At 38.6% G+C, this 26,744-nt stretch overlaps 1 long non-coding RNA gene across 6 annotated transcripts in view; it reads left to right on the forward strand.

Annotated features, from left to right (window-relative positions):
- The window catches only part of LOC147379948 (uncharacterized), a 289,568-nt gene that overhangs the window by 119,108 nt on the left and 143,716 nt on the right, over positions 1-26,744 (forward strand). The window contains exon 4 of one of the 6 annotated variants that reach the window (XR_015165195.1): positions 4,910-4,982. The exons of the other annotated variants lie outside the window; for them this stretch is intronic. This is a non-coding gene — a long non-coding RNA (uncharacterized LOC147379948). Of the gene's footprint in view, positions 1-4,909; positions 4,983-26,744 lie in introns of those variants that run through there. 6 annotated transcript variants of the gene reach the window in all.

The following is a 26,744-nucleotide window of genomic DNA, read 5'->3' on the forward strand; positions in this document are numbered from 1 at the left end:
AGTGCCTATCATATGCTCATTAAATGTTTGCCTAACTGACTCAAATCTCATTTGTTAAGTGAAAGAAAGCACAGAGTCTATGTCAGAGCATACAGAATTTCAAACTCATTTTTTACATCTCATCGATTCTAAGATGTGCATATCTTCATTTACTGTCTTTGAAATTGTTTTTTTTTTTTTTTAACATTTGATTATGTCTTACAACTACTTTTGGCATGTTTTTCTTTCTTGGTAGTACATAAAACAATGGTGTTTTTAAAAGCGGTGGTATGTTATACTCACTGAAATGTGGTAGATATCATCATATTTTAAATTCCTCACTGTTAATTTAAAAAAGTAAATGAGTGATTTTCATAATTTTTAATTTTTTGGACTAATTTTTCAAACTAATCACTGATCTGAATCCATTGGGACATACAGTCTTACTTTGGACTGATAGAATTGCTGGGGTAGAAAAAAGTGAAAGGAAATTGGTTCCGCTTTTCATCCATTCTGGAGGATAGTGAATACCTGTTGTTTTGTCTGTCCAGAAGTACCCCAAGTCTTTCTCCCCACTTCTAGAAACTTCTCCCTTCTTATCTGGTCCACCATCTCTCCTCCTCTTCCACAGTTACTGTGGGAAGGGCACTGCTGTGGATCCTGACCCATGGCCTCATTTGCCTGGTCCAGATTGCAGTTGAATGGTGCATAGTTCCTACCATAGGAATTTGGATCTGTGACAACCAGGGAACCTTGGATTAGCTATCATTTTTGAGTATCTGGCCTGTAAGGTGTAAAATTTGGGAATTTATAGGGTCCTCATGAAAACTGAGTCATGAAAACTGAGACAGAAGAAGCCTCTCTGTGGCCAGAGGAATGAGAGAAGCAGACATACAGTGATGAATGAAATACATATACACGATGGCATTGCGATTCTGTCTGCATTCCTATTCATGGCTTGCATAAGACAACCAGTAACCTTAAGGTATATTCTCTCTTGCATTTACTTCTTTGTAATTACAAGCAAATTGTAACTATTTAAAGACAAAATAAACTCAATTTATACTGTACGTATATATGTGTATATACATTATATTATATATATAATGTTAGTACAGGCTGCTGCTGCTGCCGCTAAGTCGCTTCAGTCGTGTCCCACTCTGTGCGACCCCATAGACGGCAGCCCACCAGGTTCCTCCGTCCCTGGGATTCTCCAGGCAAGAACACTGGAGTGGGTTGCCATTTCCTTCTCCAATGCATGAAAGTGAAAAGTGAAAGTGAAGTCGCTCAGTCATGTCTGACTCTTAGCGACCCCATGGACTGCAGCCTACCAGGCTCCTCCGTCCAGGGGATTTTCCAGGCAAGAGTACTGGAGTGGGGTGCCATTGCCTTCTCCGATAGTACAGGCATACCTTGAATATAATGTAGGTTCAGTTGTATTCCAGACCACAGTAAATTTTTTGTTTCCTAGTGCACGTATAGTTATATTCACACTATACTCTAGTCTATTAACTGTGCAATAACATTATGTCTAAAAAACAAAAACAGTGTTCATACCTTATTAAAAAATAATTTATTGCTAAAAAATGCTAACCATCATCTGAGCCTTAAGAAATCATAGTTTCTTTGCTAGTGGAGGGTCTTGGCTTGATGTTCATGGCTGCTGACTAATCACTGTGGTGGTTGCTAAAGGTTGAAGTGGTTGTGGCCATTTCTTAAAATAAGACAATAATGAAATTTCCTGCATTGATTGACTCTTCCTTTCATGGAAGATTTCTTGATTTCTCTGTGGCATACAATGCTAATGCTATTTTGATAGCATTTTATCCACAGTAGAACTTCTTTCAAAATTGGAATCAAGCCTCTCAAACCCTACCACTGCTTTATCAACTAAGTTTATGTGATATTTTAAATCCTTAGTTGTCATTTTAAAAGTCTCCACAGCATCTTCACCGAGAGGAGATTCCATCTCAAGAAGCCACTTTCTTTGCTCATCCCTAAGTAGCATCCTCTCATTTGTGTAAGTTTGATCCTGAGATTGTAGCAATTCAGTCTCATCTTTAGGCTCTCCTTCCAGTCAGTTCTAGCTCCCTTGCTATTTCCACCACATCTGCAATTACTTTCTCCACTGAAGTCTTAAATACCCCAAAGTCATCCATAAGGATTGAAATCATCTTTTTCCAAGTTCCTATTAATGTTGATATTTTGACCTTTTCCCCGTAGGTCATAAATGTTCTTAATGTTATCTAGAATGGTGAATTTTTACCCAGGTCTACCAGAGGAATCACTACCTCAGATAGCTGTCATTTTATGAAATGTATTTCTTAAATAATAAGACTTGAAAGCTGAAATTGCTCCCTGATCTATGGGCTGCAGTATGTATTTTTTTTAGCAGGCATGAATGTGAATTTCGTACATCTCCATCAGAGCTCTTGGGTAATCAGATGCATTGTCAATAGCAGTAGTAATTTGAAAGGAATCTTCTGAGCAGTAGATCTCAACAGTGGACTTAAAATGTTGAGTAAATCATGTTGTAAACAGACATGTCGTCACTCCGGCTTTGTCGTTCATTTATAGAGCATAGGCAGAATAGATTTAGTATAATTCTTAAGGACCCTAGGATTTTCAGAACAGTAAGTAAGCATTGGCTTCAGGTCACCAGCTTGAACCCCACTGGCCCCCAGCAAGAGAGTCAGCCTATCCTTTTTGAACTTTGCAGCCAGGTGTTGACTTCTTCTCTCTAACTATGAAGACCTAGATGGCATCTTCTTCCAATTTAAGGCTGTTTCGTTTGCATTAAAAATCTGTTGTTTAGTGTAACCATCTTGTTTGATTTTCTTGCCTAGATCTTCTTGGAGAAGGAAATGACAACCCACTCCAGTATTCTTGCCAGGAAAATCCCATGAACATAGGAGCCTGGTGTGCTGTAGTCCATAGGGCCATAAAGAGTCAGATCTGGATAACTGGCAGCTGTACATCAGCACATCAGCACTTGCTGCCCCACCTTGCACTTTTATCTTGTGTAGGTGGCTTCTTTTCTGAAACCTCAGGAGCCAACCTCTTCTGGCTTCACACTTTTCTTCTGCAACTTCCTCATCTCTCTCAGGTTTCAAAGAATTGAAGAGAATTAGGGCCTGGCTTCAAATTAGGCTTTGGCTTGGGGGAATGTTGTACCTGATTTGATCTTCTATCCAGACCACTGAGACTTTCCCCATATCAGGAATGAGTTTATTTTGTTTTCTTATCATTCATATGCTCACTGAAATAGCACTTTAATCTCCTTCAAGAACTTTTTAATTCTAGACTCTGGCACTAGAGGCCTCACTTTCATCCTCTCTTGGCTTTTGACATCTCTTCCTCACTAAACTTAATCATTTCCAGTTTTTTATTTAAAATGAGAGATGTGGAATCCTTCTTTTCACTTAAACTCTTAGAAGCCATTGTAGTGTTATTAATTGGTCTAATTTCAATATCGTTGTGTCTCAAGGAATAGGGAGGCCCAAGGAGTGGGGGAAAAACAGGGGAACTGCAGGTTGGTAGAGCAGTCAGAACACTTGCAAGATTTATCAATTCAGTTAGCCTTTTATGGGTACAGTTTGCGGCGCCCCCAAACAATTACAATGTTAACATCAAAGATCACTGATCATTGTAACAGGTATAGTAGTAATGAAAAAGTTTGAAACATCATCAGTTCAGTTCAGTTCAGTCACTCACTTGTGTCTGACTCTTTGCAACCCCATGAATCACAGCACACCAGGCCTCCCTGTCCACCACCAACTCCCGGAGTTCACTCAGACTCAGGTCCATTGAGTTAGTGATGCCATCCAGCCATCTCATCCTCTGTTGTCCCCTTCTCCTCCTGCCCTCAATCCCTCCCAGCATCAGAGTCTTTTCCAATGAGTCAACTCTTCACATGAGGTGGCCAAAGTACTGGAGTTTCAGCTTTAGCATCATTCCTTCCAAAGAAATCCCAGGGCTGATCTCCTTCAGAATGGACTGGTTGGATCTCCTTGCAGTCCAAGGGACTCTCAAGAGTCTTCTCCAACACCACAGTTCAAAAGCATCAATTCTTCATCATAGAATTGCTAAAATGTGACAGAGTTGCAAAGTAAGCAAATGCTGTTGGAAAAATGGCACTGATAGACTTGCTCAGTGCAGCGTTGCCACAGATCTTCAATTTGTAAAAAACGGAATGTCTGCGGAGTGCACTAAAACAAAGCTCAATTAAAAGAGCTGTGCCTGTATTCTCAGAAAGTGGTTGTTTAGTCCCTACCTGCATGAAAGTCCCTTGTGGGAGGGAGCACACCATTACCCATGGACCCCATCCTAGTATAGGGAAATGAGGACTTTTGGGTAATTCCATTCGTATTGATGAAACAGCTTCATAGGAGTTTCACAAACGATTGGTAGTTCTATATGCCTTCAGACAGAATGAGTCTGTTCTGTTTCCTCCTTGGTAGCCCCTCAGCCTTAGTAAATACTATTCCATCCTTTAAGCGTTCTTCATCCAGGAGAGATAACCCACGTTTTTCAAATTAAGTTTGTTGTCCTTGTTCATTTTAGAAGAGTAAGGGAAAGAAAGTGTTAAAACAATGAACAAAACAATGACAACAACAAGAAGTAGCTTCTTGGGTTGTGTTTATTTTGGGCCAGGTACTGAGCTACATGTTTTATGTACATCTTTTCATTGGATCACAACAACCTTGGGAGGTAAAGACTGTTATTTTTCCAAATCTGCTGATCAGGAAACTGAGGTTTAGGAAGATTAATTTACCCAAAGTCACTCAGTAAGTAGCATAGCCAGAAGAGTCTCATCTGTTTTCTTGGCTCTCCTGGACAAGATTTTCATGGAAAGCATCTCTCCCATCTCTGTGAGACATTGCTGAACGTAGTTTTGTTTTATTTTTCACATTTGTTAATCACCCTCAAGATGCTGAGCACTGAGCAAACCCGCTTTGAATAGGCAGCCACTCAATGAAGAATATGAATACAAATACATTTCATCAAAAGAAAAAGTAAGTCTCCTGATTCTCCTTTTCCCTGGGTGGGATGAACATGTTGAAGAGGAAAAAATGCAATGAGGGCAGAATAGGAAAGGTAGGTGGATGGTGACAACAGGAAGATATTTTTAGGGGTGGTGGTTTTTTGTATTTGTTTTTAAGCCATTTTGGGTTGTAATAACAGTTTCTGTTTTGAGAGCACTCACGTCTTAGGTTTTCAGAAGTAGACCCTGAGAAAAGAAGTCACATCACAAAATATATTAAGTCAGTGATTCTAGCAGAAGACAGAAGGAGTGTAGGAAGCAAGAGAAAATGGGGGGAGAAGTCAAACCAGGGTGTGAGTATAGGTGATGCTCCTGCCTTAGCCAGGTCCCAAGGGGAGCTTGACAGCATAAGTTAAATTACTATTTTTATCTCACCCACAGGCAAGTGTGTTGGGCTGGTACACTCCTGTATGAATCACAGCCACAAACATCAATACTTCAGTCTCAGGATTCTGTTTGTTTAGGCCAAATCCCTTCTAGCAACCCAAAGGTATTCCTCTGAGAGAAATAGTGGGTGTCGTCCATTAGAACCGAAGCACACAAAAGCTGGAGGATGGGCACACAGAACCAGTAAGACCTATCCAAGGGCATCTGGTTGTTCATTGCAACTCTCATGGTCATTGCAGCTCATCAGATACTAAGTACTGTGCATGCCTTTTGGTTAATTTACAGTGTGATCTAGCAAGATAGAAATGGTTATCTCCATTTTACAAGGGCAAGGATAGTTTTTGAGAGGTTAAATAACATTATCTAAGGTTATATCATAGCTCATAGTTGGCAGAGTTGGGATTTGACCTTGGGTTTCTCTAAAACCAGAGCTCATGCCCTTCTTACGGTTTTCCATATTACCTCTTTGTAGGCAGCTTCTGCTACACACCGTTGACCCTCAACTAACTTTCAATTCAGTGAGCAATGTCTCTGGCACCTGCCACATGTCCTATGTTCTGTTTGGCATCATAGATGTAAAGATAAATAAGATTTAATTTTGCCTTTGGGAGATTGGTCTTTTGCAAGAATGATACATAGATGCACGGAGTTAAATAACGTAACATGAAAATGCCACAAGAAGTTTATGAATTAAGTATTAAAGATCCTGGAAGAAGGAACAGTTAATATTGCCTCGCAGGAGATACAGGGGAAGAGGGAGGCTTCAAGATGGGACTGTCATCTGAGTTAAGCTTTTACATGTGAGAAGGATTTAAGCAGGTCAAATTGCAGCTCTCAGTACCTATCAGAAAGCAATTTAAATTGGGGGATTGAGGGGGTGATTATGCCACTTCTGTACATCTTCCAAACAATCTAAAATGTAACTCTGGCCCCTGTCAAACTTATATCTTATCTTCAACAGACATTTAGCAAGTAGACTTTTTCAATCCATTCATAGGCTTATTTGTTTATTCTCATTCAAAAGGGTAACTTCACTAATGGGGGCTTTTGGGAATGCTGAAGACAAGGCCTGAAACAAATGATAAGATGACTGAACTGCTTCAGGCCAAGATCAGGGCCAAAGGTCAAGGGCAGTGGTGGTTCTGGAAGCCAAGAGTAAGTGGAATTGGTATTAACCAAGTGATCAAGAAAGAGGAAGAGGTGGTAAGAACCATCCTGTCACCTCTTCCTTCTACTTCATGACCTGATTTGACATTGCTACTGGGAGGATTCTCAGGTCACCCATACCAGCTTCTCTCTTCCTTTAATCAGTGGGTTAATTGGCCAACTTTCTAACCTACCCTCTGTTTTCGAGCGTGCCTCCATGCTCAGTTCTGTCTGCCTGTTTGGACCCCATGGACCACAGCCCACGAGGCTCCTCTGTCCATCGGATTATCCTGTCAAGAATACTGGAGTGTGTTACCATTTTCTTCTCTAGGGGTCTACCTGACCCAGGGATCAAACCTGATTTTTCTGCATCTCCTGCTTTGGCAGACAGATTCTTTACCACTGAGCCTCCTGGAAAACTTAGTCAACACCTATGAGAGGAGAATATGATCTGTTACTGCAGCTTCAGTTCAGTTCAGTTTCTCAGTCCTGTCCGACTCTTTGTGACCCCATGGACTGCAGTACACTAGGCTTACCTGTCCATCACCAACTCCCGGAGCTTGCTCAAACTCATGTCCATTGAGTTGGTAATGCCATCAAACCATCTCATCCTCTGTCATCCCCTTCTCCTCCTGCCTTCAGTCTTTCCCAGCATTGGGTTCTTTTCCAATGAGTCAGTTCTTTGCATCAAGTGGCCATAGTATTGGAGCTTCAGCTTCAACATCAGCCCTTCCAATGAATATTCAGGACTGATTTCCTTTAGGATGGACTGGTTGGATCTCCTTGCAGTGACTGTCAAGAATCTTCTCCAACACCACACTTTAAAAGCATCAGTTTTTTGGCATGAAGCTTTCCTTATCCGTTTTTCCGACCCTCACAACCATACATGACTGCTGGAAAAACCATAGCTTGACTAGACGGACCTTTGTTGGCCAAGTAATGTCTCTGCCTTTTAATATGCTGTCTAGGTTGGTCATAGCTTTTCTTCCAAGGAGCAGGAGTCTTTTAATTTCATGGCTGCAGTCACCATCTGCAGTGACTTTGGAGCCCCCCAAAATAAAGTCTGTCACTGTTTCCATTGTTTCCCCATCTATTTGCTATGAAGTGGTGGGGCTGGATGCCATGATCTTAATTTTTTGAATGTTGAGTTCTAAGTCAGGTTTTTCACTCTCCTCTTTCACTTTCATCAAGAGGCTCTTAAGTTCTTTGCTTTCTGCCATAAGAGTGGTATCATCTGCATATCTGAAGTTATTGATATTTCTCCTGGAAATCTTGATTCCAGTTTGTGCTTCATCCAGCCTATCATTTCTCATGATGTACTCTGCACAGAAATTAAATAAGCAGGGTGATAATATACAGCCTTGATGTACTCCTTTCCCAATTTGGAACCTCTTGTTCCAGTCTGTTGATCTGTGTCCAGTTCCAACTGTTGCTTTGTGACCTGCATACAGATTTCTCAGGAGGCATGTCAGGTGGTCTGGTATTCCCATCTATTTAAGAATTTTCTGCAGTTTGTTGTGATCCGCACAGTCAAAGGATTTGGTGTAATCTATAAAGTAGAAGTAGATGTTTTTCTGGAACTCTCTTTCTTTTTCAATGATCCTGTGGATGTTGGCAATTTGATCTCTGGTTCCTCTGCCTTTTCTAAATCCAGCTTGAACATCTGGAAGTCCACAGTTCATGTACTGTTGAAGCCTGGCTTGGAGAGTTTTGAACATTACTTTGCTAGTGTGTGAGATGAGTGCAATTGTATGGTAGTTTCAACATTCTTTGGCATTGCATTTCTTTGGGATTGGAATGAAAACTGACCTTCTCCAGTTCTGAGGCCACTACTGAACTTTTCAAATTTGCTGGCATATAGAGTGCAACACTTTCACAGCATCATATTTTAGGATTTGAAATAGCTCAGCTGGAATTCCATCACCTCCCCTAGCTTTGTTCATAGTGATGCTTCCTAAGGCCCCTTGACTTTACATTCTAGGATGTCTGGCTCCAGGTGAGTGGTCACACCATCGTGGTTATCTGGGTCATGAAGAGCTTTTTTGTATAGTTCTTCCGTGTATTCTTGTCACCTCTTCTTAATATCTTCTGCTTCTGTTAGGTCCATATCTTTTCTGTCCTTTATTGTGCCCATCTTTGCATGAAATGTTCCCTTGGTATCTCTAACTTTCTTGAAGAGATTCCTAGTCTTTCCCGTTCTATTGTTTTCCTCTATTTCTTTGCATTGATTACTGAAGAAGGCTTTCTTATCTCTCCTTGCTATTCTTTGGAACTCGGCAAAATCTTTGCTTTTCTCCTTTGCCTTTTGCTTCTTTTCTTTTCTCAGCTGTTTGTAAGGCTTCCTCAGACAACCATTTTGCCTTTTTGCATTTCTTTTTCTTGGGGATAGTCTTTATCACTGTCTTCTGTACAATGTCACGAACCTCTGTCCATAGTTCCTCAGGCACACTTCAGCTTAGAATTTATCAAAATTGTGTGGTGTTCCAGACTGATTCCTACGGTTCTCGGATTGAAAGGAAGTCTCAGTTCTGGAGCTCTTAGGTGTCCTTGTTTTCAAAAGGAACACTTATTATTAAATAATTGACTGAGGAGAAGGGACTTCATTGAGTAATAGAAAAGTTAAGGAGTTTATAGCAAAGAACTACAAGAGTGAAAGGGAGAGTAAGAGAACTTTTCATTCTTTCTTTGCCTCCAGGACAGTGCCATGCTGAAATGACACAGTAAATGTTGCTTTTCAGAAGTTTAACTTGAAGTCATTACCAAGAATCCTTGTCTGAGTGCTCTTGCCTCCTCTCAGTGATAGGTAAACAGATCCACAGTACACCAGATCCTTTGTAGTAGGAGGATGGGATTCATATACACGAGTGTTTTCAGTTAGCTTAATAACTATTTAAGTGACATATATTTCATTATCTTTACCAAGCATATTAAAGCCCACATCATGGAAAAATAATTAGCAAACTTCTGATTGATGTTTCTGCCATCAAATATATGCTTTCTATTCTAAAATTAATTACTAGGGTTAAGGAGAACTTGTCCTTATAAAGAAATTGTTTTTTGTAGAGTAGTGCTTGAAGATATGGCTTTTTGGTATGAAATGAAAAATATGTAAAATCCATACATGTAAATTTACAACCCAACCACATTCAAACTCTTACTTAAATATGGTGTTAATTTTGGGAACACACATACAAGAAAAAGTCCAATCAAGTTATTGGTTCTCCTCTTTAAGGACCTTTGCAGACAACCCAAAGGCTTAAAAATCATAACTATACCCAGAGTTAAATTTTAAGACATTCTTAAATACAGGAAACTGTAATACTGATGGTAACTACCAGTAGGATCTACACAATTTAGACAGCTGTTTATAGTAATGTCTGGAGCTCTTTGAGATTTAGCAAAGATGATTTTATTGCAGAAAAACTTGGGCACTGTAGAGTTAGAATTATACAATTTACTATAAACAGTTATCTCGAGTGTACTGTGAGAGATTGTGTGGCTCATGATCAGGGAGCCTGCTTGAGGAGGGTTATATATTCTTACCCTGTTGAACTCAGGCAGGGCCATTTGACTCTCCTGGGCCATCACAGTGAGTGATGCATGTCACTTCTGGGCAGAAACTTCATGAGGTGGAAGGAGGCTTGCCACATTGTTTTCCTGACTGACATGACCATCAGCAATGTTCCCTATGGAGGTACTCTGATCAGCCTTAGATTGGGAGCAGTAGCTGTTCTGTGATGGATGGTATGAATAAGAAATCAATCCTTGTTGAGAGATTTTGGGATAATTTGTTATCATAGCACAACAACCTATCTTGACTAAATACACACATGAGACAAAGTATAATTACAGGTACAAGTCATAGGACAATACAAATTTTTCTAAACTTCTGCACCAAGGAAATGGGGGACCCCTTAACACATATGCTAAGAATTATTTCTGTCATGGCTTAATATATTTTGGGTTGTTTCATTTTTAATCCCCTTATTCTATAGCCTCTGCTGTTTGTGTTCAGTAGTAGCCTGACCACTTGAGGAGTCATTTAAATACTTAATATTAGTTGCATAGAACACTAATATTTTCATTGTTATAGATCCAAGTTCACATTTTGAGTAGACTGTTTTACAGCTCTTCCTATAGCCCTAGTTAGAACGGAGGAGCCTGGTGGGCTGCAGTCCATGGGGTCGCTAGGAGTTGGACAAGACTCAGCGACTTCACTTTCACTTTTCACTTTCATGAATTGGAGAAGGAAATGGCAACCCACTTCAGTGTTTTTGCCTGGAGAATCCCAGGGACCGGGGAGCCTGGTAGGCTGTCGTCTATGGGGTCGCACAGAGTCGGACACGACTAAAGCGACTTAGCAGCAGCAGCAGCTCTGTTTTTATTTGTGTAATATTACTCTGCACCACTTTTCTTTTGGCCTCCAAAGACTACATAAAAGACTGTAGAAAGTAGAAATGTAATTGTTTCTCTAGATGTCTTTCTTCTTTATCTGTGTGGTATTGCAGTTTTCTTCTTTATTTGAAGACTTTCTATATTTTGCCACATAGAGCCATAATACTGAAGTAGGGAATTATTCTTGTTTTCCTTTCTTTTTTGACTGAAATTTTTCTAGGCTGAGTTTAACCTAGAGAAGAATTTCTTCAGTGATCAGAGTCATGGGTACCTTGTGCCATCTGTATGAACTTTCTCTCTCTGCTTAAACTTTTAGAGCTCTAAACAGTATGTCCAACAGAAATACTTCTCAGATGAATTTAAAACTTAAAGGAGAAACATGGTCACTTAGCAAATAGAGCTGCTACTGTTTCTCAGATCTTTCTATCCTCAATTACCCCACCCTCCACAGCTTTACTGGGGTATGATTGACAAATAAAAATTATATATATATAGATGCATGGTGTGTACATGTGTAAAGGTATGTATGTACATAAAGAAAATGTGATATATATATATATATTTCCATTCTCTATCCTCTCATCCGCTGATGATAGGAATTTAATTTGCTTCCGTATCTTGGGTACTGTGAATAATCCTGCAATGAACGTGACAGTGCAGATCTCTCTTCAAGACAGTGTTTTGTTTTGTATTTTTTCCTTCAGATATATTCCCAGAAGTGGAACTGCTGGAACATATGGGAGTTCTATTTTTAAATTTTTAAGGAGCCTCCATATTGTTTTCCATATGCCTCTACTAATTTACATTCCCACCAACAGGACAAATGATTTCTCTTTTTTTCTACGTCTTTGTCAAAACTTATAATCTTTTTACTTTTTGATAGTAGCCATCCTAAAAGGTGTGAGGTGATATCTCACTAAGATTTTGATTTCTGTTTTCTCAATGATTACTGATGTCAATCATCTTTTCATATATATGTTGGCTGTTTATTTAACTTCTTTGAAAAAAATGTCCATTCAGATCCTTTACCCATTTTTTAATTTGATTCTTTTTTTCCAGTATCGAATTGTATGAGTTTCTCGTATGTTTTGGATATTAACCCCCTATGTGATATATGACCTGCAGATATTTTCTTCTGTTTTTCAGGTTGCCTTTTCATTTTGCTGATTGTTTCCTTTGCCATGCAGAAACCTTTTAACTTAATACAGACCCACTTGGTTATTTTTGCCATTGTTGCCTGTACTTTTAATCCAAAATATTACTGACAAGATCAATGTCAAGGAGCTTTCCCCCTGTGTTTTCTTCTAGGAGTTTTAGGATAAACAAAGTCCTTTAGGATAAACAAAGTCCTTTAGGATAAACAAAGTCCTAAGTTTGTCTTTAATCCATTTTGAGTTGATTTTTGTATATGGTGTAGTATATGGTCTAGTTTCATTATTTCACAAATGGCTATACAATTTTCCTGACACCATTTGTTGAAGAGACTATCCTTTCCCCATTGTGCGTTTTGGTGCCTTTGCTGAAGACTGCATGTGTGCCAAGTCGCTTTGCTCGTGTCTGACTCTTTACAACCCTATGGACTGTAACCCATCAGGCTCCTCTGTCTATGGGATTCTCCAGGCAAGAATACTGGAGTGGGTTCCACTGCCCTCCTCCAGGGGATCTTCTTGACCCAGGGATGGAACCCGGCTCTCTTACATTATCTCCTGAATTGGTAGGCAGGCTCTTTACCACTAGTGCCACTGGTAAGATTAGTTAACTTTATATGACTTTATATGTGTTGGTTTATTTCTAGGCTCTATTCTGTTGACTTTATTTGACTTTGTATGTGTTAATTTCTAAGCTCTAGTCTGTTCCATTGGTCTGTGTCTGTTTGTTTTTTTTAAATATATAATTGTACATTACTGATTTGATTTCTATAACTTTGTAATACTATTTAAAATCAGGAAGTATAATGGCTCCAACTTTGCTTGTCTTACAAGATTGTCTTTAGCTATCCATCATTTTTGTGCTTCAATATGTATTTTATGATTACTTTTTTAAAAAATCTGTGAAAAATGCAATTAAAATTTTGATAGATTGCAATGAACCTGTAGATTGTTTTGGGTAATATGAAAATTTTAACAGTGTTAATTATTCTAATCCATAAACATGGAATATCTTTCCATTTATCTGTGTTTTCTTCAGTTTCTTTCCCTATTGTCTTATAGTTTTTAGTATATAGCTCTTTTACCTCTTTGGTTAAATTTTTCTTAAGTATTATGTTCCTTTTTTTTTTTTAATTGAAATATGGTTGAAGTATGTGCCAATCTCTTCTGTACAGCAAAATGACTCAGTTATACACATACGTACATTAATTTGGGGAATTGTTTCCTTATTTTTTGAATAGTTCTTTGTTAGGATATAGAAAGACAACTGCAGAAGGCAGTGGCACCCCACTCCAGTACTCCTGCCTGGAAAATCCCATGGATGGAGGAGCCTGGAACGCTGCAGTCCATGGGGTCACTGAGGGTCGGACACGACTGAGCGACTTCACTTTCACTTTTCACTTTCATGCATTGGAGGAGAAAATGGCAACCCACTCCAGTTTTCTTGCCTGGAGAATCCCAGGGATGGGGGAGCCTTGTGGGCTGCCGTCTGTGGGATCACACAGAGTCGGACACGACTGAAGTGACTTAGCAGCAGCAGCAGAAAGACAACTGCTTTTCTTTTTTTTTTTAGTCCAAAATACTTTTTATTCTTTGGTAAAAAAACTTTTGTGCATCTATAAGCTTTTGAGAATTTGTTAGTTCCAAATGTAGTTGGTATTATTTTTTTTCCTTTTAAAAATAATGTAATTTATTTGCAGTATAGCAGAAACTAACACAACATTGTGAAGCAACAATATTTCAATAAAAATTAACTTAAAAGATGTTATTTTAAAAAATAATTGAGGAAGTATAATTGTAGCTCTAAATTTCAGTTCTAATATTAAGAAAAATGAGATGGAGAGGGTAACATTAACATATAAAGGATATAGTCAGAAAACACTGCCATTGAGGAAATACACAGATCAGCTACCTGCATTTAATCAATAACATGAACTTGGCTGCAGTTTGTCCAACCCAAAGTATAAGAATGAAAGAATTTTAAAACTACAAAATGACTTAAGAGTTTTACCAAGAAAATATTTTTTACCCAAAATAGAAATTACTCAGTGTGGAAATAAACTTAATAATATGTTTAACTGAAGTGTCACTGAAAGTTTGTTGGTTGCAGCCCCTACCCACTGATTGTAGTTTAGCGCCTATTTTACTCAGCAACACCAAATGTAGTTGGTATTCTTATTTTGAGAATACACCAACATGGATTTTTATCTAAGAGTTAAATAAATTTCCTCAAACTTTTTGATAACTTTTCTTAGTGTGTAAAAAATTCATGTAGGGATTTTAACATGAATATATTAGATTAACTATACATTCTCAAAAAATTTTCCTTATGATAAAATTAAAATCATTTTTCACCCTTCATAAAACATGATTTTTTTGTTGAGCTTTTTCTTCAATTCTCCATAAATGTTTCCCGTTTGGGCTCAAATTAAGCATGGAAAATATCACCTTATTCGACCTTTTTGGAAACCTGTAAACAGTGGTAAGGGAGTTAAATTTATATTTAACTTCACATGCTTTTTTTACCACAAATGATATAATATGGGGTCTTGAGCAATCTTTTTTTTTTTTAATATAATTGAGCTAGCTTGCTGGTTTGTTCAATTTTTTATGAGCCACTTATACATTCATTTGGGTACTTCAGTATACTCGGAACATTATCTCTCAGAATTGAATGTCTAAAGCTTTCTTTTTTCCCTTTTTTGGGTTCACAAATAACAATATGCCAATTTCATACTGGCAAACAACTTCCATGTTGTGAAATAATAAGGTGATTAAGACAACTGCTTTTTGATGCTGATCTTGTATCCTACAACTATACTGAGACTATTAGTTCCACAGTATTTTTTAGTACTATCTTTAGGATTTTATATGTGTGTGTATATATATATATATATATGATGTCATGTCATCTACAGACATTTTTACTTCTTACTTCCCAGTCTGAATGCATTTTATTTGTTTTCTTGCTTTATTTCTCAGGATAGGACTTCGATTACTGTGTTAAATAGTGGTGGTAAGAGTTCAGTTCAGTTCAGTTGCTCAGTTGTGTCTGACTCTTTGTGACCCCATGGACTGCAGCATGCCAAGCTTCCCTGTCTATCACTAACTCCTGGAGTCTATCACTAACTCCTGGAGCCTACTCAAACTCATCTCCATGGAGTTGGTAATGCCATCCAACCATCTCACCCTCTGTCGTCCCCTTCTCCTTCCATCTTCAATCTTTCCCAGCATCAGGGTCTTTTCCAATGAGTCAGTTCTTTGCATCAGGTGTCCAAAGTGTTGGAGTTTCAGCTTCAGCATCAATCCTTCCAATGAATATTCAGGACTGATTTCCTTTAGGATCAACTGGTTGGATCTCCTTGCAGTTCAAGGGACTCTCAAGAGTCTTCTCCAACACCACAGTTCAAAAGCATCAATTCTTCAGCACTCATCTTTCTTTATAGTCCAACTCTCACATCCATACATGACTATTGGGAAAGCCCTAGCCTTGACTAGATGGACCTTTGTCCACAAAGTAATGTCTCTGCCTTTTAATATGCTGTCTAGGTTGGTCATAGCTTTTCTTCCAAGGAGCAGGAGTCTTTTAATTTCATGGCTGCAGTCACCATCTGCAGTGATTTTGGAGCCCCCCCAAAATAAAGTCTGTCACTGTTTCCATTGTTTCCCCTTCTGTTTGCCATGAACTGATGGGACCAGATGCCATGATCTTAGTTTTTTGAATGTTGAGCTTTAAGCCAACTTTTTCACTCTCCTCTTTTCACTTTCACCAAGAGGCTCTTTAGTTCTTCGCTTTCTGCCATAAGGGTGGTGTCATCTGCATATCTGAGGTTATTGATATTTCTCCTGGCAATCTTGATTCCAACTTGTGTTTCATCCAGCCCAGCATTTCTCATGATGTACTGTGCATATAAGTTAAAGAAGCAGGGTGACAATATACAGCCTTGACGTACTCCTTTCCCAATTTGGAACCTCTTGTTCCAGTCTGTTATTCCATGTCCAGTTCCAACTGTTGCTTCGTGACCTGTATACAGATTTCTCAGGAGGCAGGTCAGGTGGTCTGGTATTCCTATCTATTTAAGAATTTTCCACAGTTTGTTGTGATCCACACAGTCAAAGGCTTTGGTGTAATCTACAAAGCAGAAGTAGATGTTTTTCTGGAACTCTCTTGCTTTCTCGATGATCCAACTATGTTGGTAATATGATCTCTGGTTCCTCTGCCTTTTCTAAATCCAGCTTGAACATCTGGAAGTTCACGTCATGTATTGCTGAAGTCTGGCTTGAAGAATTTTGAGCATTACTTTACTAGCGTGTGAGATGAGTGCAATTGTGTGGTAATTTGAACATTTTTAGCATTGCTTTCTTTCTTGCCTTATTGCTCAGGATAGGACTTAGATTACTGTGTTAAATAGAAGTGGCAAGAGTAGGTATGCTTTATTTGTTTTTGATCTTATAGGAAAATCTTTCAGCTTTTCAGTATTAAGTGTGTTATTAGCTGTGGACTTGTCATATATGACCTTTATTTTGTTGAGGAACATTGCTTCTATACGTAATTTGTTGAGAGTTTTTATCTTGAAAGCATAGCATCGAGTTTTGTCAAATATTTTTCCACCATCTATTGAGATGGTCATGTAATTTTTATCCTTCATTTTGTTAATGTGGTGTATCACATTGATGAATTTGTAGATGTTGAACAATTTTTGAATCCCAGGGATAAGCCCTATTGATCAAGGTGTATGAACCTTTAATGTGCTGTTGAATGTGGTTTGCTAGTATTTTCCTGAGGATTTTTCTTCAGTATTCATAAAAGATATTGTTCTTTAGTTTTCTTTTCTTGTTATGTCCTTATGTGAATTTGGTATCAAAGTAATGCTGGCCTTGTAAAATGAGTTTGGAGATGTTTTCTTCTCTTCAGTTTTTTGGAAGAGTTTGAGAAGATTGGTGTTAATTCTTTAACATTTGGTAGAATTCACCAGTGAAGCCATTGGACCCTAGGCTTTTCTTTGTTGGGAAGTTTTTGATTACTGACTCTGTATTTTTACTCATTACTGGTCTGTTGGGTTCTTATTTCTGTATGATTTAGTCCTGGTAGGTTGCATGTTTCTAGGAATTTATCAATTTGTTCTAGGATATTCAGTTCATTGGCATATAATTGTTCAGAGTAGTCTCTCATGATCTTTTGTGTTTGTGTAGTTTCAGTTGCAATGCTTTTTCTTTCATTTCTGATTTTATTTGAGTCTTCTCTCTCTTTTCTTAGTCTAACTAAAATACTATTTTAAAAATTTGCCTCTTCAAAGAATACTCTTTTGTTCATTCTTTTCTATTGTCTGTCTAGTCTTTATTTCACTTATTTCTGCTCTTCATTATTTTGTTCCTTGAAACAGCTTTGGGCTTATTTTGTTCTTTTTCTAGTTCCTGAAGTGAAAAGTTAGATTATTTGAGAACTTTCTTCTTTCATAATGTATTCATTTATCTCTACAACATTCCCTTGCAAAACCACTTTTATGTACTTGTACTAAGTAGCTTCATTTGTGTCTCAAAACTTTGGTGGTGGTGGTTTAGTTGCTAAGTCATGTCTGACTCTTGCAATCCAGACTGTAGCCTCCCAGGCTCCTCAGTCCACAGGATTCTCCAGGCAAGAACACTGGAGTATGTTGCCATTTCCTTCTCCAGGGGATCTTCCCAACCCAGGAGTCAAACCTGGGTCTCCTGCATTGCAGGCAGATTCTTTACTGACTCAGCTACAAGAAAAGCCTGGTGGCACTAATGGTAAAGACCCCCACCTGCCAATGAAGAAGACATAAGAGACGTGGGTTCAATCCCTGGGTTAGGGAGATCCCCTGGAGGAGATCATGGAGATCCACTCCAGTATTCTTCCCTGGAGAATTCCACAGACAGAGGAGCCTGGTGGGCTACAGTCCATAGGATTGCAAAGAGTTGGATATAACTGAAGTGACTTAGCAAGCACTCGTGCAAAACTTTAATTTTTAATTGTCTTAAGATATTTACCTTGCTCTTTTTTCTTTGGGTCATCACCTGTTCAGTAGCATGTTGTTTAATATCCATATCTTTAATAATTTTTCAATTTTCCTCCCTTAATTGATGGTGGCTTAGATGGTAAAGAATCTGCCTGCAATACAGGAGACCCAGCTTTGATCCCTGAGTTGGGAAGATCCCCTGGGGAAGGGAATGGCAAGCCATTCCAGTATTCTTGCCTGGAGTATCCCATGGACAGAGGAACCTGGCAGACTATGGGATCACAAAGAGTCAGAGATGACTGAGTGATTAGCACACACTTCCAGTTTCATATAATTATGCTCAGAAATGGTGCTTGGTATTATTTTAGTCACATTTTTTAGGATGTGTTTTGTGGCCTAACATATAACTTATCTTGGAGAATGTTCATATGCAAGTAATAAGAATATATATTCTGCTGCTATTGTATGATGCTTTGCATATATTTGTTTGATCGATTTGGGCCTACAATGAAGTTCAAATCTGTTGTTTTCTTGTTGATTTTTTTCCTCTGGATAATCTGTCCATTGCTTAAAGTGGAGTATTTAAATCCCCTACTATTATTGTATTACTGTCTTTGATTCCTATTCAGATTTTATAAAATTGGGGTCCCCACTTCTCCATAAAATCAGCCCAGAAAAGTGTGGTTTGTGAAAAAGAAACTTTCTAATTTCCGAATCCAGTTTTTTCACTTCCCTTAACAGACAGGCTTAGGTCTGGAGCACGATGGTGGGTGACTGCCAGAATATCTTTGCTAAACTGATTTTTGGTTAGAGCTTTCCTGATGGCTCAGCAGGTAAAGAATCTGCCTGCAGTGCAGGAGACACAGGAGACTAGGGTTCGATTCCTTGGTCAGGAAGATCCCCCTGGAGGAGGAAATGGCAACCTGCTCCAGCATTCTTGCCTGAAAAGTGCCATGGACAGAGGAGCCTGGTGAACTACAGTCCATGGAGTTGCAAAGAATTTGACACGACTGAGTGCACGCATGTGTGCATGCATGCACACACACACACAAACTGACTTTTGATTAAGTGTTGAAACGTTCTGAATTGAGAATATTATTATTCACCAAAATGCATCCTAGAAAACATCAAAGGCAGGCATAAACTTCAGGTTTAAAGCTAATTAGAGGCATCTGTTTCCCAGGTGTGAGGTGTTTATCTTTGAAAAGTGGGAGATAGTAAAGCACTCTAGAAGCACACTAGAGTCCTGGAAGCACGAAATGATTGAGTGGATTCAGGAAAGGAGAAAAAATAAGGGAGATAAAATAAGGTGTTGTGGTGAATATGAAGAGCTGGGAGAACTGCTCTAGTGTGATTCTGTGCATGGGGCTAAAAATAACAAGAATGGGTGTACCACCCTGCCTGATTTCTTATTCAAATTCTTCCATTTCCCCTTATTTTGTGTGTGTATATGTGTGTGTGTTTTGGTTTCTGTCAGCCCCATATAACAATATTGAGTTTGAAAAGTGTACCTTTTGATGCAACTTTTGAGCCCCAGGAGGACTGATGTATTTAGTACTCTTCTGTATGTTGCTGAATCTTTCATATTTAGCACTTACTTACAAGGAACCCTGGAAACAGGAAGCATGCATCTCATGCTTTCCTTTTCCAAAAGTTGAAGCAAATAGAAGCAGCTTCATTCGGCATATAGAAAATAGCACTCAATTTGGAATTGATCTTAATTATCTATTTCCCCAGGTTTTCCTGAGTGTTTCACCACCCTATCATTTGTGAACATAACATGATGGCAACGGTGGGTGATTCGGGATCTAAAGACGTGGGCCCTAGTCCTCCTTCTGCCTGTTCTTAGCTGTGTAACTTTTGGAAATGCAGTTAGGATCTCAAGTCCTTAATTTCTTTATTTGCAAAATAAAGATTCATGAAGATTGCCTTTAAGGTTCCTACCACGCCAGTTGTTTTATCATAAAACTCATGACTCAGTTCAGTTCTTTAAAGGTTTTTTTTTGGGTTTTAACTCTGTGCTGGGCACTTGAGGTAAGACAAAACATAAGATATGGTCTCAAATAGCTCATCATGGGCAATGTGCAACAGAAGAGAAATGTATCATACCTTGTTACTATGGAGAAGGGATGGACAAATCCCATCCTGGAGGATTATGGAAGGTCTCTCTATAAAGGTGACATTGAGGTACTATTGTGAAGAATAGGTATGTCACTATGTGGACCAAGAAGAGGCCATTTCATATGATTCGATATTATGTAGCTCAAAGGTCTTCAGGCTGGATGTTTCCAAGTCTTCCAGGCTCTGGTATCCTCTCTCTTTCAATATTGAGCCCCCAACTCCATGGTCTGTGGAGGTTCATCAAGCCTTGACAAAAATCTGTGTGTGTGTGTGTGTGTGTATTTATTAGGTAGGGGGCATTTATTCTCTTCTGACTTATTCTACACTGAGAGATGCTTTGAAATTTTTTGCTGGTAGTACCCTTAGCTCTCAGAACCTAAAAATATCACCCTTAGCTACTCAGCCCCACCTTTACTGCTATTTTATCTATCCAAAGACCACACATACAAGGTTATTAAGCAGACAACTTGTGCTGAAAGTTTGGGGAAAGCAGAGGACAATTATTGATAGCAGAGGAGGACAGCTTTATACTAAATGTTGTAGAAATACCTATCTCAGAGAACTTTTAGGACCCTTGTTTTCAATTAAAGGAGCTTCTTTCATCTCTCTTCATGTGTCCACTATTTTCCATGAGGATATCACCTATAAATTCCCAAATTCCTAACATTCATTAGGCAGAGAAGTTCAATTTTTCAGTCATACTCTGGCTATGCCCAGGTCGCTTGACTTTGTTTATTAAAAGCTCCCACTGAGACTTGGTGTTTTAACTAGTCAGTGGAGCAAAAAGTGGGGGCGCATTTACTTCTATGACTTATTAGAGTCTAAAATAAAATTCACTTAAACCAGATAGATATTTTCCCTCTCACATTAAAGTTTTACAGTGAGACAATTCATGCTACAGTGGCTCTGTTCCACAAAGTCCTCAGAGACCCAGGCTGTTTATATCTTATAGCTTCACTGACCATAACCTATATTTTCAAGGTCACTCCATGATCCAACATGGCACCTGAACTCCAGTGTTATAGCTGCATTCTAAGATGAAAAAATGAATAATGGTGAGGCAATAGGAAGACATAGCTTTCTCTTTAGGAGGGTTTATGGGAGCTGCCATGCCATTAGCTGAAATTAGCTATTTATAGCCCATTAGCCAGAATTTAGCTTGATGGTCATGCATTACACATAGCTACAAGGGAGACTGTGGAGTGGAGCCTTTGGCACATTTTATTGTTACAGACAGAAGAAGGAAGGGATATTCAGACCTTTTAGCATTTTAGTCATACTTTTTTTATGAAGCAGAAGGTGGAAAGTGAAGGCTCTAAGTGGCTTGTTGCTTGTCTTTATTATGACTCTTTAATCCTGTTCACATGATTCTTTGTAGATCCTTCACAGTTTCTCTACATTCCTCTTAAAAGATGGATATCAAAACTAGTCACAGAGTTGTGATAAGGGCCTCACCAAATCCTTAATCTCTTTTTAATCTCTTGCCAAATAGGAGCCTTTTCTATTACACATCATTGAGATTAGAGTCCATTTTTTTTTTTTTTAAGAGCATGAATGAATTATCTGTTTTGACAGTCTTGTTTTTAGTTCTGTTGTTACTTTTGTGTTTTGTGAGTCTAATACTCTTTTCCTTGAAGATTCTCTCATATATTCTTTTCTTAAATTTAATTTGTACTGTTTCCCTTCAAACTCTTTTTAATGAGAGCATTAAATCTGAACAAGAGCTAAATTGTAAGGAGTTTAACAGAATAAGTATCATAACACATTAATAAGGCCATTCTGTGACAGCCTGCTGGTTATTTGGTATTCACCTAGATATAATCATTCCTTCATTATTTTATTCATTTAAGAGACATTTATCGCATGCCTATATTTTGTGTTTGTGCTGAGCCCTGTACCTGCCAGGGCCAGGATATTAAAAAATGTCAAGAGATGTGGATCCTGACCTCATGGAACTTACTTTCTAATGGAAGAGAGATAAGAGCAAAGACAAAGAAATTAATTACTGCTTATATTAGAAACTCTAGAGAAATGGGGAGAAAAGGATTCTATAACAGAGTGTAATGAGAGTGGAGGGAGGGTGATCTCAGGTTAGGGCTTTCAGAAGAGGTGGCATCAAAACTGAGGCTTGATGGATGAGATGAAGTCAGTCACAGGGAGAATGTAGGGAGGAGCAGTCCAAACAGAGGGAGCAGCACACGTGAAAGGAGACAACTTGGCCTAACGGAGATGCCCACGCAGGACAGGGTGGACAGTGTTGTGATGGTCTGCCAGGAGGTTTAGTTAGCTCTACTATAATGCTGGCTTTCAAAATGCAAATTCTTTCAACAAGATGGATAGGGAAAAATTTGATCTTTACATGGATTTTGCATTTCCTTATGTGTAATTTTGCCTGAGAGGAACACAAGGCAAATGGAGAAAACTACACTCAGCTGAACTGAGCAGTGTAGGAATATACCAGATGCACACATGCATACACTTCAGATGGCCGCCAGCTGCCTCAATTCCCCGTGTGCGTATGGTTCACACCCTTCCATCCACCTGGTATTACACCCTTTCCTCTCATTTCAGATAACCTTCCTCTGGAACCTTCTTCCTACACACAAACTTCTAGTCTTTCTATGGTGAAGTGCCATATTTACTAATATATATATATTTCATATATATTATATATATATGTGTGTGTATATATATATATATATATATATATATATATATATACTTCTTAGAAGCTAATAAGTAGCATTTGGACAACTTCTCATAAGGTACTTTCATACATATAAATTCATCATGTCTTTACTTCTCCCCACAGCAGAAGCCAAGCCTTATATTTAGGAGTGACTAAATGTGTTTGCCTAACTAAACACAGACCTAGGTGGCTCAGTGGTAAAGAATTCCATCCACCTGGCAATGTAGGAGATGCAGAAGACTTGGGTTCGATACTTGGGTTGGAAAGATCCCCTGAAGGAGGGCATGGCAACCCACTCCAGTATTCTTGCCTGGAGAATCCCATGGACAGAGAAGCCTGGTAGGCTTCAGGACATGGAGTTGCAAAGAGTTGGACATGACTATAAATATATGTGTACCTTCTATTTTCTCATTCATTATAAACTAATACAGTAAAAATACTTTGTAAGCGTTTTTAATGACCAGCATAATATATGGCTGGATGGACAGACCTTAATGTAGTTAACCTTTTTTGGTTTTTTGAACAATTAAGATGTTTGAAATTTTTTATTATATTAATAAGTAACACTATAATGATTGAATTTGTGCATAAACTGTATCCACTTTTCACATATATGCTTATAAGTAAAATAACTGGGTAAATAATATAATATCTAGATAAATATATTTTAGTTTTGAGATTTCCCTGGTGGCTCAGACAGTAAAGAATCTACCTGTAGTACTGGAGACCTGGGTTCGATCTCTGGGTCAGGAAGATACACTGGAAAAGGGAATGCAACCCACTCCAGTATCCTTGCCTGGAAAATTCCATGGAGAGAGGAGCCTGGCAGGCTGCAGTCTGTGGGGCCACAAAGAGTCGGACATGAATTAGCAACTGAACATGTTATTTTTTAACCATTTACAGTGTGTAATTAAAATGGCACCACAGTTTTTATTAAGTTCTTACCTTTATTTAATGTGTTGCTGGTGGTGTTTTTGTGTGTTGTTACCCCGTGGTTTTATTGCATGCTTGCTATGCTGTAGCCCTTTTCTTAGGAATGCATGTTTTGCATTAGCAGAACCTACTGTACCCAGCGGGGCTGAGGTAGTCATGGGGCAGATCCTTGTACATAGCCTTACATACTAGGTAAACAACTTGGTTTCTTCCCCAGCCCCGGCTGTAATGAGAAACCCCTCAAAAGATTTAAGCAGGGGAATAACGTAGTACGATTTGTGTGGTGGTATGTTTTATGGTTAAGGACTATGAGTTGAAACCAAAACATTAGTTGGGAGCCTATTGTAATGGTTCAGGTGAGAGGTAGTCATTTATTTAGATTGATATGGGAACACTGAAGTTGGATAGGGGTGTTTGGAATTCAACTATAGTTTGCCTTGTAGAGAGGCTCATCAGCTCTTACTTATGGGCCAACACCAATTTCTAGCATCTTTAGCTCAAATATCTACAGTCTCTGGTTAATGTGGCCCCATCTACGGATGGTAAAAAGAGACACTATCAATTTCTGAGGGAATTTAGGCCATTCTGTTGTTTTTCTGTTCCAGTACTAATTACTAAACAATGCAAAATCACTTTCAAGAAATGAGAATGCCCTTGAAGGTATCTTTTGTAATCAAAAATGCTAATTTATTTTCATTAATTTCTACTGTTTTCTTTTTAAGATACACTTAGGATTAATAAAATAAATTACAAGACGCAGTGACTTGAATCTTGCGATGCTTAAGGAATTAACAGAAATAAAACCTTCTGAAAAGTCTGAGAGGCTTGCTCAGGGGCCCATGATACCAGATGCCATAACCAGGCAGCATAAAATTCATATCTAGCAATACACAAATAATAGGAGGATTAATTTTCAAAGTCTGAGAGGGATTACAGAGTAGTGGGGGAAAATAAAAATGACTCTTAAAAGAACAAATCTTGTCAAACTAATCTAACTCTTTTCTACAACGGCATGAAAGTTATAACGTGGTTTGGTGTTTATTGTACTTTTGATTAGGCATTTGAATGGCATTTTCCTCAACAGTCTGGGTAAAGTGATTTTGAACATTTTCTCCCTCAGGGTACCTGGAGCAGAGAGAGGCCTAGCCTCACAGAGTTCTTGATGAGTCCAGTCATCAGGGGTGGGAGGGTTTAGTTCTGAGTAGATGGAGACGGATATGTCTGTATTGAGGATTCATTTATGAATAAACGCAGGGCAGGCCAGTCTGTTCCTGTACATCCGCAATCATGGAATATCATTAACATAGAAAGGAGTAGAGACAGAGGTCACAACAGAATCCTGTAACTCACCTGTCACTGTGTTGGTTTTACTGGTTTTTGAAGGCTGTGCCCAGGGTGTGAGTAGTGGGGAAAAGGATGGGTCAAAGGCTGAAAACCCAGTGCTTCTTGGATTTGACCCATTATCCTCCATCTGAAGGAGCAGGGAATATTGTCCTGGAGAATCGTTGCTAAAATCTTGGCTCCCTGTCCACTAATGCCAAATGGAAATATGGAGACAGAGTTTGGAGGAAATGGAAAAGAGTAGCTTTATTATTTTTGCCAGAGAAAAGGGAAATGCAGCAGGCTAGCTCCTCGAGAACTGTGTCCCCTTTCTCGGAAATAGGGAAAGGTTTTATATCCTCTTGAAGGTCTTGCATTTTTTTTTTTTTTTGCAAAGTTTTAAAATGGCCACAGCTAGCATCAGGCAACTCAGCAACTGGCTCTGTTGTCCCTAAAGTTATTGGCCCATGACTTTCTTTCTGAAATGCAGAGTACTACAAGAAAGCATAGAGGGGGAAGAATGCCAGGTGTAGAGGATAATCTATATACTATAGACAGATTCAGAGAGTAACTAGCCTTGTGAAAGACAAGTCCAGCTAAAAGTGTTTGTTAGTAGTAACAGCTAAAGAATAATCAAGTTCATTTACCTCTTGTAGGCCTTTTGGCTGATTCCATGCCAAAGGCTGCTAATCATTTCTGTTTTTGTTGCAACGGAATCAGATGTATAGAAAGTAGGTTGGAACTGGGGATGATCTTGACATCCCTGTAAAGGTGAACTTTTGTTTTCCCCCAATGTACTCACAATTAATTAATTACTAACAGTCAAGCAGGATAACAACTACCTTAATGAATAAATAAAAGTCACCTGAAATTAAATTAGCAATATCCAATTACATAAAAATAAAGTACATTTTTTAAAACTGTTTGTACTCTACAACAGGGTAAAAGAAGGGTAAATACTGCTTTCTTCATTTTATCTTGTCTTTTTCAACATTCAAGTTTAAATTAGTAATTATAAAACCTACTTTAAATCATTCTTGGTGAAAATATTCTAGATTCCCTGAACTTCCAGATGTTCAAGCTGGTTTTAGAAAAGGCAGAGGAACCGGAGATTAAATTGCCAACATCTGCTGGATCATCGAAAAAGCAAGAGAGTTCCAGAAAAACATCTATTTCTGCTTTATTGACTATGACTGTGTGGATCACAATAAACTGTGGAAAATTCTGAAAGAGATGGGAATACCAGACCACCTGACCTGCCTCTTGAGAAATCTGTATGCAGGTCAGGAAGCAATAGTTAGAACTGGACATGGAATAACAGACTGGTTCCAAATAGGAAAAGGAGTATGTCAAGGCTGTATTTTGTCACCCTACTTATTTAACTTATATGCAGAATACATCATGAGAAACGCTGGGCTGGAGGAAGCACAAGCTGGAATCAAGATTGCCTGGAGAAATATCAATAACCTCAGATATGCAGATGATACCACCCTTATGGCAGAAAGTGAAGAAGAACTAGAGCCTCTTGATGAAAGTGAAAGTGGAGAGTGAAAAAGTTGGCTTAAAGCTCAACATTCAGAAAATGAAGATCATGGCATCCAGTC

This window comes from Bos grunniens, chromosome 1 (assembly GCF_055505025.1).
Source record: "Bos grunniens cultivar Pamir isolate PY7600 chromosome 1, Bosgru_T2T1.0, whole genome shotgun sequence".
In the NCBI taxonomy this organism is placed as follows: domain Eukaryota; kingdom Metazoa; phylum Chordata; class Mammalia; order Artiodactyla; family Bovidae; genus Bos; species Bos grunniens.